The 17,439-nt window shown below is 41.5% G+C and overlaps 1 long non-coding RNA gene across 2 annotated transcripts in view; it reads right to left on the reverse strand.

Moving 5' to 3' along the window:
* Positions 1 to 638: 638 nt before the first annotated feature.
* The window catches only part of LOC147350131 (uncharacterized), a 104,520-nt gene continuing 87,719 nt past the window's right edge, over positions 639 to 17,439 (reverse strand). For both annotated transcript variants that reach the window (XR_015149177.1, XR_015149178.1), the window contains 2 exons: positions 2,867 to 2,938; positions 639 to 1,183 (listed from right to left, as the gene is read on the reverse strand). This is a non-coding gene — a long non-coding RNA (uncharacterized LOC147350131). The remainder of the gene's footprint in view (positions 1,184 to 2,866; positions 2,939 to 17,439) is intronic.

Genomic DNA, 17,439 nt, shown 5'->3' on the forward strand with positions numbered 1-17,439 from the left:
TACAGATTTTTGCTAAATTACAAAATGCCGGTGAAAGAAATCGAAGATAGCCTAATAGCTCCCTTTTAAGGAGAACCAACTCAATTTTTTCAGCTGAAGGTCACATTCATTTACCTAATACTTAGCCTCTTTGAGGGCTCTTTATGCGAGCCTCCTTTTGATAGAAGTCCTCCTGGGATCCAAGTTTAAATTTTTACTCTTTTATTATATGGCAAGATAAAATATCATTTACTTGTGACGGAGGCTCAAAATAGAGGGGACATATGCATACCTATGGCTGGTTCATGTTGATATATGGCAGAAACCCATGCAACATAGTAAAGCAGTTATCCTCCAATTAAAAATAAATAAATTTAAATAAAAAAGAAAAACTCATTTACTGATGTGTTTAAAGTTTTCATACATGGACCAATGGCATAGAGCTTTCATCCTTGTCATTGTCCCCGTCCCTAAAGTCTATCGTTAGGATCAGTTATTTCCTAAGAGTTAGGTGTGCCTTCCTAGACTAACGTAATCCAAAACGGTGGCTGCTAACCACATGCGTCTATTGAACCCACAGCATTTTTAATTGAGATGTGCTCTAAGTGTGAAATACATACCAAGCCAAAGACTTACTACGAAAGAAAGCATGTAAAATATGCCATTGATAAATTTTTATTATTGATTGCATGCTGAAATATTACTTTGGATATACTAGGTTAAACAGTACACTATTCAAGTGACTTTTGTTCATTTCTTTTTAATTTTCTTTAATACAACTGGAAAATGTAACACTATGTGGCTAGTGTGAAAGGTGTACGTCTATTGGACAGTGATGTCCTCAGAGGAAATGAAGACTGAGGGTGGCCAAGGAACTCGCCCAAATTCACCCTATAAACACGTTACTGATGTCCTCTGTTTACGCTGGTTTTCATTCCAGTGATTACTGATTGGCTGTGTGTCAACATCATGCTTTTGTATTAAACGTGTGACGGCAGGAAGAGATCCTGTTGTTGGGACAGTCAAAAATTGTCCAGATGCTTCTGGATGGTGGGCTCCGTTTCGGGATGCCACTGATGCTATCCTCTTGCTGGCTGCCTCCTATGGCAGCCTCGAGGAACCTGCGCTTCACATGTTCCACTTGGTACAGACATGTTTGAACCACCTTCTACCTTCCGTTTTTCTTCCATGTCTTCCGTTAGTCCTGAAGGCAGATACAAGATGCTGAGCTTTTAAACCCATTTCAGAATCTGTAGCATGTCCTCAGCACATCTCGTGCATATGGGCTAACATTTATTCAGCAATAATGCCCAATTATGTACCATGAATTATAATAATTATTGAATCCTCACACTAGCTCAGTGAGGTACATACCAGCATATAATATATATATATATATAATATATATTTATACATATATCATTGGAGAAGGAAACGGCAACCCACCCCAGTATCCTTGCCTAGAGAATCCTGTGGACAGAGGAGCCTGGTGGGCTGCTGTCCATAGTGTCGCACAGAGTCAGACACGACTGAAGCGACTTAGCATGCATGCATGCATTGGAGAGGGAAATGGCAACCCACTCCAGTGTTCTTGCCTGGAGAATCCCAGGGACAGGGGAGCCTGGTGGGCTGCCGTCTATGGGATCGCACAGAGTTGGACACGACTAAAGCGACTTAGCAGCAGCAGCATACATATATCATATATATAAAGATTTAAATATATTTTATATATTTACATACATATTATATGTAATATAATATATTGTTATATGTAAATACACATATATAACATATTTATATATCTTTATATGTATATTATATATATCCCCTAACAATACAAATAAAAAATAGTTTTTTCTTTCCAATAACAAAAATTTAGAAATCTAAATTACCATTAGCAGAAAAATGGGTAAACTACATTTGGCAAACAATCCAATCTTCTCCCCCAAAATTCCTTATGATAAAGGAATTGTTTGTTTAAAAGAGAATTGGCAACAAGATATACACAGAACAGTTTTTGAATCTAAGTCTACTTGTAAAGCTGTGGGGCCAGATTTCCAGCTGAGTGACTTTGGGTGAGTTATTCACCCTCCCTGTGCCTCAGTCTGTAACTGGAGAGGACAGGAGTACTCACCTCTTGGGGCTGTAGAGACGAGTAAAGGAGTTAAGGGATGAACATGCTTACAGCAATGCCTGGCACACAGTGTCAGCTCTTATTGTTTCTCATGTCCATAATTTTTAGTTTCAACTTTTAAAAAAGTGTTTGTTATTAGGAATGAAGATAATGAAAATATTCTGGCCAAAAGGGCAGATGTTACTTATTTAGATAGAGTTGCTAATTCTCTAGATGGAGAGCAGGCATAAACTTGGAAATGACTTTGATAAATCCGGAGTGTTGCTGAAGCAAATATTCGCTGAGGAATACAAATTTAGTAAATAGCTATGAAAAGAGATAACGTTAATTACAATCCACAGAGACACTGAATAGGGAATACAGCGCTGGAAACATCTCAAGAGTGGGAATTCAGAGAGCCAGCTGCAGGCTTCACTACTCGGGAGCCAGATCTTCTCAGCAAATTTCCAGATCCTCCCCACCCCATGTGCTTTGCTGTTAACTGTGGGTAAGGACTGACCTACAACTTAGGCTGCTGATGAGTGAGTGATGGTTAGTTGGGGACTTTCCTGGTGGCTCAGATGGTAAAGAGCCCAAAATGCAGAAGACCTGAGTTTGATCCCTGGGTTGGGAAGATTCCCTGGAGAAGGGAATGGCTACCCACTTCAGTATTCTTGCCTGGAGAATTTCCTGGACAGAGGAGCCTGGGGGACTACAGTCCATGCAGTTGCAATGAGTCAGACAAGAGCGAGCAGTTAACATTCACTTACTCACCTGGTACACATCTTAGATGTGCGTTGACGAGCCCGTAGGTGAAAAAGTTAGACATCACTAGCACCGCTGCTGCTGTTGAGATGATCACAGAGACATGTTTAGTGGCAAAACAGCCTGTGTGGAGTGGGCTCAGTTTATAAAATGAGACAGAGGATGAGATGATTAGATAGCATCATCGACCCAACGAACATGAATTTGATCTAACTCTGGGAGATAGTGTAGGACAGAAGAGCCTGACGTGCTGCAGTCCACGGGGTTGCAAAAAGTCGGACACGACTTAGTGGCTAAACAACAACAAACTCCTCAGAAATGCTATAGCCCGTGATACTGAGATACTAGAAGTGAAACAGGAATGGTTTAGAGAATTCTTTGTGTGTCTTCTTCCTTTAAGTGTTTCACCTTAGTCCAAACTTTGCTAGAAAACACTTTTTTTGGTTTGCTTGTTTGCTCCTGCTATTAAAAAAGGATGTGAAGAATAGAGACACAAAAATATTGTAAAGGATGCAGTTAGTTCGGTGAGGAAAGGTCCAGGGGTTTGGGATTGTTTGGCCTGGAGAAAAACAGGCTGAGGGAGGCTCAGTGACGACCTTGAGAAAAATGTAAGGTCTTATCGTGGGGAACGTGCGCCAGGCTTTTTGTCAGTTTTGTGGAGGACCAAATTAGTGGACGTGAACGCAAATTAAAGCAGAGGGAGTTCATGTCCATAACTGTGATCAGAAGTCACAGTGAATAAGTCTTGCTGGAGCTGCCAGGAGAGAACAGGAGTCGGCCTCCAGAGGTTTGAAGAAAAGCAAAAACAAAAGTAAGCCATTAAGACAGTCTTTCGAAAATCTCTTCCAGGCCAGGAGGTCTGCTGCTCTTTGGCTCTCACTCCTAAGCAAAGAATGTAAAACTGATTTTCTTATTTTCAGTGCAAAATGGTATTTTCTCGCTCATATCTGGAATGTTTATCAAGTGCCCCAAACCACTTTCTCCTGCCCCTTGTTCCTCTAAGACTGGTTGCTGTTGTTGTTCAGTCGCTCAGTTGTGTTGGACTCTGTGACCCCCATGAACTGCATAGTGCCAGGCTTCCCTGGCCTTCACCATCTCCCGGAGTTTGTTCAGACTTATGTCCACTGAGTCGATGCTGCCATCCAGCCATCTCATCATCTGTTGCCCCCTTCTCCTCTTGCCCTCTATCTTTCCCAGCATCAGGGGCTGTTCCAATAAGTTGACTATTTGCATCAAGTGGCCAAAGAATTGCAGCTTCAGCATCAGTCTTTCCAATGAATATTCAGGATTGATTTCCTTTAGGATTTACTGGTTTGATCTCCTTGCAGTCCAGGGGACTCTCAAGAGTGTTCTCCAATACCACAGTTCAAGAGCATCAATTCTTCGGTGCTCAGCCTTCTTTATGGGCCTACTCTCACATCTGTACATGACTACTGGAAAACCATAGTTTTGACTATATACACCTTTGTCAGCAAAGTGATTATGTTGTCTAGGTTTGTCATAGCTTTTCTTCCAAGGAGCAAGCGTCTTTAATTTCATGGCTGCAGCCACCGTTCACAGTGATTTTGGAGCCCAAGAAAATAAAATATGTCAGTGTTTCCACTTTCTCCCCCTGTATTTGTGAAGTGATGGGACTGGATGCCATGATCTTCGTTTTTTGGATGTTGAGTTTTAAGCCCGCTTTTTCACCTTCATCAAGAGGCTCTTTGCTTCTGGACTTCTGGTTAAATCTGCCTCTGCATATTTATCCCTACTTGCCTTCCCTTTACCTGTTTCTGTCCTCCTGGGGCTCATCCTCTTATCTCCTCTCAAAGTTGCCTGTCTCCTTCCTCTATTTCCCAAATTCTCTGAGTTGCATCTCTGTTTTTTCTTTTATTATTTCTATTTCTAAGGCATAGAATCAAGACGCAACTTGACAGCACGTGTCACATGAATTTACGTTTTGTAATCTGAATGCATACAGTCCTGAGATGTATTTTCAAGGTGTATTTTCTATGAAAATGTGTAAGTTTAACCCTTTCATTAAAAGGTAATTCAAGTTCATTCTAAAATTGTAACATGTATAAGTATAGCACAGTATGGTATGGTCTGGAATATGTGAGTGTTTGGCAACTACTGCTGTGGGTCAAGTCTGGCCCTCTTCTTGTTTTTATATCATCTTTGGGCAAAGAATGGCTTCTGTAGTTTTTAAATGTTTGAAAAAGTGTGGTCCAGTGGCTAAGACTCCAAGCTCCCAATACAGGGGTCCCAGGTTTGATACCTGAGCCGGGAACAATGTTCCACATATTGTGACTAAAGATACTGCATGTGCGACCAAGACCTGGTGCAGCCAAATGAATCATTAAATACAAATAAATATTAAAAAGGGCTTCCCAGGTGGCGCTAGTGGCAAAGAACGAGCCTGCCAGCGCAGGAGACATAAAGAGACTTGGGTTCAATCCCTGTGTTGGGAAGATCCCTTGGAGGAAGGCACGACAATCCACTCCAATATCATTGCCTGGAGAATCCCCTGGACAGAGAAGCCTGGCGGGCTACAGGCCACAGGGTCAAAAAGGGTTGGACACAACCGAAGTGACTTACCACAAATATTAAAAAAAAATAAAGCACTAAGTAGGAAGCAACACTTACAGTTGCACCTCCAGTTCTCTTGGCAAAAGTAGAGAAAAAGCATGTAAAGTTGTGCCAGGAGGAAAGCCCTGCCTCAGTTATGACAAGAAATTAATATGTCATTATTAATGTGGAAATTCACATACAGGAGGATTAAATGATAGTTCTCACAATATGTTCATAAAAACGTAATAAAGTGCTTTCCTATGCTACATATGCTCTGTGTGTGTGTCCATATTATAAGGCAGGGTATATAAACACGTGCTTTTCATACTATGGATTACAGAACCATACAATGGACCAGGAGATAAAAGAGATCTCAAGATACAAAGAGATTTTGTTAGGTTGCTTTTCTCATTTTTTTTCAAAAAAATTTTTTTTTCTCATTTATTTGGCTGTGCTGAGTCTCAGTTGTGGCATGTGGGATCTAACTCCCTGACCAGGGATCAAACCCAAGCCCCCGCATTGGGAACATGAAGTCTTAGCCACTGGGCCACCTGGGAAGTCCCTCTTCTCTCATCTTATACCTTAGTTCATTACAAAATAATCTGTTTCCAAGATGACAGTTCTGCAGAGTTAAACATTTATTGAGCTCTCGTTAAATACTAGGCATTGTGTTAGGTGCTGAGTATGCAAAGAAAAGTGTAACCTGGCCCCTTGGCCTTTGGAGATTGTAGTAAATGAACTAGCGAAAATTGTATCTTCTAAAGTGTTGTTTTCTGCTATCAGAATGATAGGAATATGAACCAGTAATTTTACTTCTAGGTACCCACTCCAAAGAATTAAAAGTAGTTAGGCCAACAAATACCTACACATAAATATTCATAGAAATATTATTCACAGTAGCCAAAAGGCAGGAAACAGCCTTATCCTTCTGCTGATGAATGGTAACCACAATGTGGCCTATACATAAAGTGGGATATTGTTCAACCGCTAAGAAAATAGCGTTCTGATTCTACAATATGGATGTACCTTGAAAATTTAAGCTAGGTGAAGGAAAGAAGACAAAGTGTCACATCTCACACATCCAGAATAGATAGGTTTGTAGAGCCATAAAGCAGGTTGGTGGTTGTCAGCGGCTGAGAGGAAGAGAGTGGACAGTGACTGCTTGGTGGGTATAGGCTCCTCTTTTGGGGTGATGAAAATATTTTGGAGCCAGATAAAGGTGATGGTTGTGTAACACTGTGGCTATGCTAAATGTGGCTGAATTGTACACTCTAATGGGGTTAGTTTTACATTTTATGTGACTATAAAATATTCTATTTCTGTGAATTTCACTTTAAAAACAGTAAATTTGTAAATAAACACAACCAGCATCACAGTTGTGGTATTAGCGCATTACTGCGTGCTTACCATGGCCTGTAGACTCTTCACATGGATTATCTTGTTGAATCCTCAAATTAACCCAGTGAGGGAGATGCCATTAGTATAAGCATCTTACGGACGGACAAACAGAAGTTTAGAAGAGTTGGGTGATGTGTCTCAAGTCACACAGCTTATAAGAATCGCTCATAAGGTCCCCACTCCGGCAGTGAGAGTCTCACACTTGCACTTCTCAGCCTGTCTGCTCATTGATCAGGATCCCTTGGATCTCTGTCCTTTCATTTCCCAGTGCCTACTTCCCCCACATATGCGGCTCCTACTTCCCAACCTGCTGGGTGAGTCTGAAGGTCAAACAACTCAGGAAAGGTGACCTTCAATGTCACTGCTGACTCTGGGCTTTCGGAACCCAGGTGACTCAGCAGGGGGCCTGAGCCGCAGCTGTGGTCCTTCCGGCCCGCCTTTGCCCTAGTTTCTTTCTAGATGAAATCTCCGTGCCTTTATTAAATAGCAGCACCTGCCTTTGGTCACAAGAGCCCAGCCACTTTCTCTCATCAGTCATGGACATGCTTCAGTGGTTCTTCCTTTTCTCTTCTATTCGTCAACTTTTCTCTCCACTGACCCATTTTACCAGCATATTTAGCTCCACCCCTCTTGCAAGCCTCATCCCACTTCTCTTTCCTTTACAGCAAAAGTCCTCATAATGTTTGACCTGATGCTGGGAAAGATTGACGGCAAGAGGAGAAGATGGTTGGAGGGCATCATTGACTCAATGGACTTGAGTTTGAGCAAACTTCGGGAGATAGTGAAGGACAGGGAAGCCTGGCATGCTACAGTGCATGGGGTCACAGACTCAGACACAACTGAGCAACCGAACAACAAAAACAAATGTTTGTCTGATCTCTCTGTCTTCAGTCTCTCTCCTACCCTTCACTCTAAATTTGCTAGAGGTCTCTGCTCCACCTTCTACCATGACTTCTTTGGTTAAGGTCCCCAAGCATCTCCCCATGCCTAGACCCCAGGTTGACACTCAGTTCTCACCTACTTCATCTATAGCAGCATTTGGTGCAGTTTCATCTCTTCTCCAAGACTTTCTTCCTTTGGCTTCCAGAACATTTACTCTCTTCATTTTCCTCCCTGCTCAGCCTCCATGGCTATTTTAATCTTTCTTCTCTGACCTGTTAGATCAGAGGTTCCCAGAGCTGCATCCTGAACCTCTTCTCTCCTCCCCCTGTGTCACTCATATGTGGAGATGGGATCTAGTTTTATGACCTTAAGTACCATCTATATTGGACTTCCGAGGTGGCAGAGTGGTAGAGAATCTATCTGCCAAAGCAGGAGATGCAAGACACATGGGTTTGATCCCTGGGTGAAGATCCACTGAAGAAGGAAATGGTAACCTACTCCAGTATTCTTGCCTGGAAAATTCCATGGACAGAAGAGACTGGCAGGCTACAGTCCATGGGATCTCAAAGAGTTGGACCCATCTGAGCACACATGCACACACACATCATTATATGCTGATGACTCCCAGATAAAATTAACCTGGACAGCTCTCCTCAGTCTAGGAGAGCAGACCTACATCTTCAAGTGCTTACTTAACATCTCCATGTGACTGCCTAAAAGATATCTCAAATTTAAAGCATTTACAACTGAATTTCTACACTTCCCTAAAAGCCAATTTATCACAGTTCTTTCCAAGTCTGTTAATGACTGTGTCTGCCTTCCAGTTGCTCAGACTAACAACCTTGGAGTCATCCCAGACTCCCCTTTCTCTCACTCTGCCATCCAGCCTGTCAGGAAAGCCTTTCAGTTCAGTTCAGTTGCTCAGTCATGTCCACCTCTTTGCGAGCCCGTGAATCGCAGCATGCCAGGCCTCCCTGTCCATCACCAGCTCCCAGAGTTCACCCAGACTCACGTCCATCGAGTCAGTGATGCCATCCAGCCATCTCATCCTCTGTCGTCCCCTTCTCCTCCTGCCCCCAATCCTTCCCAGCATCAGAGTCTTTTCCAATGAGTCAACTCTTCGCATGAGGTGGCCAAAGTACTGGAGTTTCAGCTTTAGCATCATTCCTTCCAAAGAAATCCCAGGGCTGATCTCCTTCAGAATGGACTGGTTGGGACTGTCAAGAGTCTTCTCCAACACCACAGTTCAAAAGCATCAATTCTTTGGCGCTCAGCTTTCTTCACAGTCCAACTCTCACATCCATACATGACCACTGGAAAAACCATAGCCTTGACTACATGGACCTTTGTTGGCAAAGTAATGTCTCTGCTTTTGAATATGCTATCTAGGTTGGTCATAACGTTCCTTCCAAGGAGTAGGCATCTTTCAATTTCATGGCTGCAGTCACCATCTGCAGTGATTTTGGAGCCCCCAAAAATTAAGTCTGACACTGTTTCCATTGTTTCCCCATCTATTTCCCATGAAGTGATGGGACCAGATGCCATGATCTTCATTTTCTGAATGTTGAGCTTTAAGCCAACTTTTTCACTCTCCACTTTCACTTTCATCAAGAGGCTTTTTAGTTCCTCTTCACTTTCTGCCATAAGGGTGGTGTCATCTGCATATCTGAGGTTATTGGTATTTCTGCCGGAAATCTTAAATCCAGCTTGTGTTTCTTCCAGTCCAGCGTTTCTCATGATGTACTCTGCATATAAGTTAAATAAGCAGGGTGACAATGTACAGCCTTGATGTATTCATTTTCCTATTTGGAACCAGTCTGTTGTTCCATGTCCAGTTCTAACTGTTGCTTCCTGACCTGCATACAGATTTCTCAAGAGGCAGGTCAGGTGGTCTGGTATTCCCATCTCTGTCAGAATTTTCCATAGTTTATTGTGATCCACAGAGTCAAAGGCTTTGGAATAGCAAGAAGAGGAAAGCCTTTACCTGTGTCCAATAGGGAAAAAGAAAAAAAAGGCACCCACTATGGAGAACAGTATGAAGATGTCTCCAAAAACTGAAATTAGAGTTACCATATTATCTGGTAATCTCATTCCTGGACATATATCTGGACAAAGCTGTAATTCAAAATGATATACACACCCTTATATTCATAACAGCACTATTCCCAATAGCAAAGATATGGAAACAAACTAAACATACATTGACAGATAAATGGATAAAGGAGATGTGGTATACATATATATTTTGGCCACCTGATGTGAAGAGTTGACTGATTGGAAAGGACCCTGATGCTGGGAAATGAAGGCAAAATGAGAAGAGGGCAGCAGAGGATGAGATGTTTAGATAGCATCATCAACTCAATGGACATGAATTTGAGGAATCTCCAGGAGACAGTGAAAGACAGGGAAGCCTGGCGGGCTGCAGTCCAGAGTTGGAGATGACTTAGTGACTGAACAACAAACAACAATATTATATATACTACATTTGATATATATAATGGAATATTACTCAGCCATAAAAAGAAGGAAATAATACCATATGCAGTTACATGGATGGACCTAGTGATTATCAGATTAAGTGAAGTAAGTCAGAAAGAGAAAGACAAATACTTCATGATATCACTTATACGTGGAATCTAAACTATAACAGAAATGGGATTTCCCTGGGGGTCTTTAGCTCACACCATTGCTAGCTGGATAAAGAAGTGGGACTGGATGACAATTATTGAGATAATTTGCTACACAGCAAAAACTTAGCTGAAAACTAGATAAACCACCTTTAATTGATTTCTCTTTTATTTGCCTAATTAGATGAAAAATTATTTAATGCAACAATGTGTATGTAAGTTACCTTGTTTTATAACTTGAAGTCCTTGACCTTTCTAAGTGCTGTCACTCACAAATCTCACTGGTAGGAGTAGGCTTTGTTGTTGTTTTACTGTATTTCTCTTAGGAACCACATCTAGTTTCAAAAAGGCTTGTATTTTTAAAGCCCAAAGCAAAGGACTACAAAAGTAAACTCTTGAAATTTTCAGACCCTTGAACAGACATTTGTGACATCTGGTTTCTTGAAATCTTCTAATGAACATCAGCTCCAAATGCAGAGAAAAATTCAAAGCCACAAGAAAGAAGAGAAAGACTTTAGTCCAAAGGGTCTTACCTACTACCTGCCCAAACATGCTACCTTAGAAATGGTTAAGTATTTTAAAGGTTTTTCTGTCATTCAACTAAAGGGAAATTATTCTAAACGTTTTCCGTATGTTTTGAACAATAATAAAAAGGAATATTTTTAGAGCATTGTTCCCTATGCCAAGATGTGAAAGTCACAGTCACCTTTCTATCAGGGAGCCATAATGATGGACATGAATTTCTCATTTATTTTATGAAATTGTAATAAATGACTAAATCAGGAAATCATAATTGCATTTCCCAAATGGCATGAGTAAAAGCCATTAAGGATGCCAGGAAATTTGGGGGAGGGAACAAGCTTCTTTCAGGAATAAAGCCCCCAAACAAAAAGCAGCTGTTTTTAAACATTTGACGTGCAGAAAGACGAATTCCACCCTAACCATTGTTTTACAAAGTGCAAGAACGTCCCAAAGGGTTCTTTTCACTGCAAATGCTTTTGCCCCTGTTATGAAATCATAGTATCTGCTTCTAAAGTCTGCTCTTAATTTTCATCAAATCTGAAGGCAAAAATGAAAAATATGTCACCCTCGTCTTTCGAATTTTTTTTTATCTTTTGAATTTTAAAATGTATTTATCTTGGCCAGTGTGGAGAATATTTCCAGGTAGACAGTATTACTCTCTTTGATATGAAATGAGATATATTTTGAAATGCCAACCAACAACCAGTTTCATGGGAAAAACATGAGATACTCATGCTGATCTATTGCACGTTAAGGTGGGGATAGCAGTGTGTGTGTGTGACCTTTCAATAAATATCCTTCCATTGAAAAAACACACTTTCATGCTGACACTTTAACAAGTGAACTGAGCACATAATCTTACAGTGAATTAGAGAAAGAGTCAATGAAATCATTAAGCACAAACTGTCTGATTAGCAAACTAATTTATGAGATGCTCATTTTCCTCTTCTTTGCTCTTTTTGCATGATAAGTTGCTTCAGTCCTGTCCGACTATGTGTGATCCTATGGCCTGTAGCCTGCCAGGCTCCTCTGTCCATGGAATTCTCCAGGCAAGAATACTGGGAGTGGGATGCCATGCCCTCCTCCAGGGGATCTTCCCGACTCAGGGACTGAACCTAGATGTCCTGCATAACAGGCAGATTCTTTACGGTCTGATCCACTAGGGAAGACTTTTTGCTCTTTAAGTAAATGATTTTCTCGACCTTATTTTGGGCTCACTTGGTAAAGAATCCACCTGCCAATGCAGAAGACGTGTGTTTGATACACCTGCCAATATTTATTTTTTACTTTTTTAACTTTTTTTTTTCTGGATGTGGGCCATTTTTTAAGTCATTATTGAATTTTTTAAAATATAATACTGTTTATTTTTTATGTTTTGGTTTTTTTGCTAGAAAGGCATGTGGGATCTTAGTTCCCTGACCAGGGATTGAACCCACACCCTCTGCACTGGAAGGCAAAGTCTTAACCACTGGACCACCAGGGGAGTCTCTACTCCTAATTTTTTTTTTAATTTAATTTTTTTAAATTAACTAATTTGTTTATTTTACTTTACAATATTGTATTGGTTTTGCCATACATTGACTTGAATCCACCATGAGTGTACATGTGTTCCCCATCCTGAACCACCCCCCACCTCCCTCCCCATCCCATCCCTCTGGGTCGTCCCAGTGCACCAGCCCCGAGCACCCTATATCATGCATCAAACCTGGACTGGCGATTCATTTCACATATATTATACATGTTTCAATGCCATTCTCCCATATTATCCCACCCTTGCCCTCTCCCAGAGTCCAAAAGACTGTTCTATACATCTGTGTCTCTTTTGCTGTCTCGCATACAGGGTTATCATTACCTTCTTTCTAAATTCCATATATATGCGTTAGTATACTGTATTGGTGGTTTTCTTTCTGGTTTACTTCACTCTGTATAATAGGCTCCAGTTTCATCCACCTCATTAGAACTGATTCAAACGTACTCTTTTTAATGGCTGAGTAATACTCCATTGTGTATATGTACCACAGCTTTCTTATCCATTCATCTGCTGATGGACATCTAGGTTGCTTCCATGTCCTGGCTATTATAAACAGTGCTGCGATGAACATTGGGGTACACGTGTCTCTTTCCCTTCTGGTTTCCTCAGTGTGTATGCCCAGCAGTGGGATTGCTGGATCATATGGCAGTTCTGTTTCCAGTTTTTTAAGGAATCTCCACACTGTTCTCCATCGTGGCTGTACTAGTTTGCATTCCTACCAACAGTGTAAGCGGGTTCCCTTTTCTCCACACCCTCTCCAGCATTTATTGCTTGTAGAATTTTAGATCGCAGCCATTCTGACTGGCATGAAATGGTACCTCATTGTGGTTTTGATTTGCATTTCTCTGATAATGAGTGATGTTGAGCATCTTTTCATGTGTTTGTTAGCCATCTGTATATCTTCTTTGGAGAAATGTTTGTTTAGTTCTTTGGCCCACTTTTTGATTGGGTCTTTTATTTTTCTGGAATTGAGCTGCAGGAGTTGCTTGTATATTTTTGAGATTAATTCTTTGTTCATTGCTTCATTTGCTATTATTTTCTCCCATTCTGAAGGCTGTCTTTTCACCTTGCTTATAGTTTCCTTTGTTGTGCAGAGCTTTTAATTTTAATTAGGTCCCATTGTTTATTTTTGCTTTTATTTCCAATACTCTGTGAGGTGGGTCATAGAGGATCCTGCTGTGGTTTATGTCGGAGAGTGTTTTGCCTATGTTTTCCTCTAGGAGTTTAATAGCTTCTGGTCTTATGTTTGGATCTTTAATCCATTTTGAGTTTATTTTTGTGTATGGTGTTAGAAAGTGTTCCAGTTTCATTCTTTAATTTTAAATTGTCTTATTCCACCTGCCAATGCAGGAGACACAAGAGTCACAGATTCAATCCTTGGGTCAGAAAGATTCCCCTGGAGTAGGAAATGGCAACCCACTGTAGTATTATTGCCTAGAAAGTTTCATGGACAGAGGAACCTGGCCAGCCTGTGGTGTTGCAAAGAATTGGACATGACTGAGCATGCATGCACACAGGCACATTTCTCTGACTCTATGAATTAGGACTACTGGCTTATCACGACATTTGAATTAATTGAGCAGGGAATTCCATGACTTTATAGATACCTCTTGGGAATAAGATTATTTTAACAAACAACATGGAAATAATTTGTGTTATGTTACATATATGGGTGGGAATAAAGTGAAAATTATTCTCAGTCTATATGCACTTATGTCTTTGGCTAATGGCAGCTTGCCAGAAGCCTATGGTCAGTATATGTAAAATGTTACTTATTGAGAGTAATGGGAACCCTTTGTGACCTCCAATTTCAATTTCTTATAGCTTCAGTTCAGTTCAGTTCAGTCGCTCAGCCGTGTCCGACTCTTTGCGACCCCATGAATCGCAGCATGCCAGGCCTCCCTGTCCATCACCAACTCCCGGAGTTCACCCAGACTCACGTCCATCGAGTCAGTGATGCCAGCCAGCCACCTCATCCTCTGGCGTCCCCTTCTCCTCCTGCCCCCAATCTCTCCCAGCATCAGAGTCTTTTCCAATGAGTCAACTCTTCACATGAGGTGGCCAAAGTACTGGAGTTTCAGCTTTAGCATCATTCCTTCCAAAAGAAATCCCAGGGCTCATTTCCTTCAGAATGGACTGGTTGGATCTCCTTCTTAGAGGAGTTAAAAGAACTGATGATGGAACGCTTGTAACAGATTCTGCATCATGACCTAGTCATTCTGCAACACATTTTCTCCAGGACATATTTTCCCCCAAAGTCATCACTCAGAATGCTGCCTTCTCTCTTAGGGAGAAAGCCCCAGAAGGTCAAAGTCAAAGGCCTCTCCTTTGACCCATGACCAACATGTGTTACAGATCTGTGTGGGAATCTGTTGCATGTGACAGGGTCTTCTATTTCAAGGCTTTGCAATAACAATCTAGAATGGAGACTTTTGCAAAGGTAAAGTGGCAGTGTGTTGGGGCCAATGATATAACTTCTCATTTGGGGATATTTTTCTCAAAGGGTTTCCTCTGAGGTCCTGGGACCCCATAGCCACTAAAGGATCTCTGATTTGGCCACAAACAGAACATAGGATCCACCAACCCAATTCTTTTTTGGATCTGTCTGCATTTTCCCCATTTCAGTCTATTTTTGGTAACTGGCTACAAGATCATATAAACAGCTATGAAAGCCCAAGAACGAAGCATGCAATTGCATTCATTTTGGAGAACATTAATTGCGTGCCTATGGTTTGGAGAGCTTTGCCCTGGGTCCTGAATATAAACTGTGGGCTTTGCTCTCCTCACATGGAGCCCAAGTTCCCATTTAAATGGGGCATGTTTGCACGTACACACAGATGCCAGCACCCAGCCACCAAAGTGCAAACACTGGTAACCTGTGACTCACAAATCTACCCAGACTGGAGAAGGCAAGTTACAATTTAGGGATGCCCTTGATGCAAACATACTCAAACCCGATCTTCCAGACGTGACAACTTGAAATGTACATGAATATGGGGGACAGCAAAGGTCCTTTGCCAACAAAGGTGAGAGTAGTCAAAGCTATGGTTTTTCCAGTGGTCATGTATGGATGTGAGAGTTGGACCATAAAGAAGGCTGAGCACAGAAGAATTGATGCTTTTGAACTGTGATGTTGGAGAAGACTCTTGAGAGTCCCTTGGGTTGCAAGAAGATCAAACCGTCAATCCTAAAGAAAATAAATCCTGAATATTCACTGGAGGGATTGATGCTGAAGCTGAAGCTCCAATACTTTGGCCACCTGATGTGAAGAGCCAACTCATTAGAAAAGACCCTAATGCTGGGAAAGATTGAAGGCAGGAGGAGACAGGGGATGACAGAGGATGAGACGGTTGGATGGCATTACTGACTCAAGTTTGACATGATTTTTACCAAGCTCTGGGAGATGGTGAAAAACAGGGAGGCCTGGTGTGCTGCAGTCCATGGAGTCACAGAGAGTCAGACACAACTCAGCGACTGAACAACATGAGGGACGGCCATGGGCTCTGTCTGTCCGGTGGCTCCGGTTTACAGGGAAACATGTTAGAACAAGCTAACCAGGGGCAAAGGAATTGTCCAGGAGTGCAGGATTTAGTTGAGAGGAAGTTATTACCTATTTTGGTCTTTTGGTTTCTTCTAGATATTTCAATTATCATCGCGGATAGAAGTGAACTGGAGAAATCAGAGATTCTTGCCTGCAATGCAGGAATCTCAGGTTCGATCTCTAGGTTGGGAAGATCTCCTGGAGAAGGGCATGGCAACCCACTCCAGTATACTTGCCTGGAGAATCCCACGGACAGAGGAGCCTGGTGGGCTACAGTCCATGGGGTTGCAAAGAACTGGACACAACTGAGTGATTAACATTTGCTTTTTCTGATTTAATGTTGGTCTCTGATTTCAGCGTTCTTCTTTTAGAACTTTGAGTGGGTCATAGATTTCTTAAGCTTTAGTTTATCTGGAGGAAAAGCACAGACATCCTTCTTATATAGACTCATGGGTATTACAAAACAGGGCAATTTCAGGTCCACCACATCCTGGTGCAGCATATGCAATTTGACTAAAGACCAGCTTACATACAGGATTGGAGGTGGAGGTGGGTAACAGGGATAAAGCAGCAGATTCCAGCCTTTCTGCCTTCATGAAAGCAACAATCCTTGTTTTTCTCAATCCCAGGTACCCCAATGTTATCCATCTTGAGCAGCATCTTTCAGGCTATGAGTAGGGCTTCATTACGTTGGGAGACCAACTGTCCTACTTTGTCTGGAACAGTCCTGATTTCAGTCCTAAAAGTTCATGCATCCCAGGAACGGCCCCCAGCCCTGGGACAAAAAATTTTAGAAACTGCTTCTTACAGTTTCTACCTTTTAGAGATATAAAAGACAGTACTATATCAAGGCACTTAATGAGTTCTTCAGCAAAGATACCTGTTGAAACTCATTGTTTCCTAAATTTTTTGGCCATAGAACCCTTGACAACATCTCTTTAACACTGTTTATTTTAACTTGAAAAATACTCTTATGGTTACAAGGATATTGTGATTTGTAAGAAGAAGTGTATTTCTGATATATATTTGGTTTTTGTGGTTTCTGGTGTACAACTCCCCAAACCCTTGGAATTTCCCAAGCAGTATGAGAAATGCGAGCATCTTTGGTCATAATATTTGGTCTCTAGTCTTCAGTTAGTGAAAGCCTGATGGCTTCACTTCTGTGCCATCAGGGTAAAATGAGTGTCTTGTTATTCATAACAAGCCCCATTTCCAGCACGGCTAGGTTTATGTTAACGAGGTAAATTTTGGAGAGCGTATAAAGAATGGGGACAGGTTGGTAGGAAATCAACCATGAACTTTCTGGCCCTTAGTGATTTCTGGAGAGGGAAGAGAGGCTAGATGTTGAACCCATCACCAATGGCCAGTAATTTAATCAGTCGTGCCTGTAATGAAGGCTACATAAAAATCCCAAAAGAATGGGTTCAGAGCATCTCTGAGTTTGTGAACACTTGGAGATTTGAGAAGAGTGACCTCTTGAGAGAGCTCTTGTCCTCTCCCCATACGTCTTTGCTCTACACATCTCCTC

Source organism: Bos grunniens, chromosome 20, assembly GCF_055505025.1.
Source record: "Bos grunniens cultivar Pamir isolate PY7600 chromosome 20, Bosgru_T2T1.0, whole genome shotgun sequence".
Lineage (NCBI taxonomy): Eukaryota > Metazoa > Chordata > Mammalia > Artiodactyla > Bovidae > Bos > Bos grunniens.